The sequence below is a fragment of the Penaeus chinensis genome, chromosome 11, assembly GCF_019202785.1.
Source record: "Penaeus chinensis breed Huanghai No. 1 chromosome 11, ASM1920278v2, whole genome shotgun sequence".
Classification (NCBI taxonomy): Eukaryota; Metazoa; Arthropoda; class Malacostraca; order Decapoda; family Penaeidae; genus Penaeus; species Penaeus chinensis.
The window spans coordinates 30,486,586-30,489,085 of NC_061829.1; positions in this window are offsets into that span (position 1 = coordinate 30,486,586).

Here is a 2,500-nt window from a genome sequence, read left to right on the forward strand (position 1 = left end):
AAAAATTACAAGTGGAAATGACTTAGCCTGGTTCATATTGTCATCTCCAAGCATTCGATACTATCTTGAACAGCTGTAATCTTTCTAGATAAAGCAGGTTAGATTACTGGACTAAAATGTTCCACATTCTGGAAAATCTGGACAGGAAGGAGTGCAGACAGAGCTCTGTTCTCGCGAAGGGAACCTGGTCTTCTTGGATACGATTGCTGGCGTTTCTTGTCACGTACGTAGGTGCGACTCCTGGTGGAAGTCTTAGCGATGTCAACGGAGAACTATTTCGTTTGTGTATCATGTAGAAGACGTTAATTTACGGGCGTCTTCTATTCCACTAGCCGCTGGGCTCTGTTCTGAACGGTGTCCAGGAAGGGCAAGATGAGTTGGCAGGCAGGACAGCCAGGCGAGTGGCGAATACTCCATCAAAGAGCGGACTTGTGAGTTGTAAAGGACTGCGTTTGCGCGGTTTTATGTATCGCAGCTGAATGTGAGAGTGCAGTCACCAGTGTAAGGATAAGCTTCAAGGATGAGTTGCAATTATATATAAGTTGTCTAATTACACTGCCTTGTGGCACACTGACTTGAATACGGAATTTACTGGATACATGACCATTAACGACAAATCTCAGAGTTCTTTCTTGGAGGTAGTCCTCGAGAAGCCTCAGCAGATTGCCATAAATGCCAAGGCTCTTTAACTTCGATGCAAGTCCAAAAGCTCCTGCTATGTCGAGTGCATTAACGAAGATGTCCTTGCAGGCTTTTACTTCTCACTAATCGACCAGTGAGTTTTAACCGGAGCTCCTCCATCCACCGATTATTTGCCCATTTTTGGACAACTTTCATTCTCCTGCAAGCCATAACGTGAACGTCACTATTTATCTGTGTAGGATGGCACTTATAACGGTTCCAGACTCTTATCTTCTTGACAGATGCCATTCTACAATTGTAGCCAAACCATGGTTGATCCGGGGATATTGTCTTGTATGTCTTGTTGGCTACACACATTGCTTGTGGGCTGACTAGTAATTTGGTAAAGGCTAATGCTCATCTGTCAACAGTGCCAGTGAGAATGGCTTCATAGGGTGCTTCAGATAGAGCATCACACATGCCTTGTCCTCTTTGTCCCATGGCCAAATTGTACGGGATAATATTTTCTCTTGCACAGCTTTTGGGCTGATCTTTCACAATACTGCAAAATGATCAGAGGAGCCTTCTGTGCGCAGAGAGGAGCAATCGACATCTGATTCAGCGAAATCTGTAATCACAGGGTCAGGGGATAAGCAGGAGTGGGTAGGGAAATTAACGTGATTTGTGAGCCTGACTGTGGTAAGGATCTCTTCAAATGATCTCTCAACCTAGCGTTGGTTCAGATCTCCTAACATTATAATGTTTTTGCAAGAGTATGCATGAAGAATATTTTCCAGGTTAGCTTGAAGATAAACAGGTGGTTCAGAGCCTTGCCATTGAAGTTTGTAGCAGACACAGAGAAGGACAGCATCACGTGTGTCCGTCAAGATTTTGAAGAAAAAAAAAAAAAAAAAAAAAAAAAAAAAAAAAAAAAAAACATGAGTTCAAGATGATTTTATAAAACAGTCATGGAAAGCAGACAGCGATGCCTCCAAAAGTACCCAGCATTCTGTCACGTCTGTGCCATTTGGAATAACCACCAACCTCCCCAAAAATCTGGGGTTCAAGAATGTTTCCACAGTAGCAATGATGTCAGGTTGATGTAAGATTATGTGGCTGTGTGTGAGGTTTCCCAAGTTCGTTTGGAAGCCTCTAACATTAGCAGAGAGGATGCGCAGGTGGGCCATTCCTCTGTGGTTGCGATGCATAGTACCAGGGGCCTTGCGGAGAGCTAGCGATTTGTTGGTTGAGTGGCTGAATGGCTGGTGTTGGCAAGCCGTTGGCTAGCAAAGAAAGATTTGTATTGTGGTGAATGTATAGTGCATTTCTTGCACCAAGACAGCATTACTTTGATGCTGCTCTGCAGCTGTATATTCTTTCCTCTTGCCTTTTCCTTCGACAGTCAGATGTTCAATGAACTCTACGATGGCAATATTCACATTCTTTTATCCTAAGACAGTTGTTTTTTCGGACTGACCCTTGATTTTATAATGCTTGCAGTAAAGAGTCTGCCTGCATGAGGGTTATGGGGCCTCTGTTTATGTTGTGTGGACCTGTGTTCGGTTTGCCTGATCTGTCTGTGCCTTTGAGGTGGAGTTGATGCAGACAGCTGGCTTTTTCGATTGTCATCTGAGACAATAACAGCTGATGTGACTTGTAGCTGTTGTGATGAGGCTGCCTGAGAATCAGTATCCTGGTCAATTTTGTCGGATAAGAAATTCCTTTTGGCCAAACCTGCTCTGGGTTGCAAGATTGTTTTGACAAAGCTCTTGAGATTTAAGCTGGAGAAGTTCTTCCTCCTCGCGGGTATTCGCGGTTTTCCTAGGTGATTGGTTGGTCCTCAATGTAGGATTAGGTTAGGTTAGGTAGACCGCAGGTT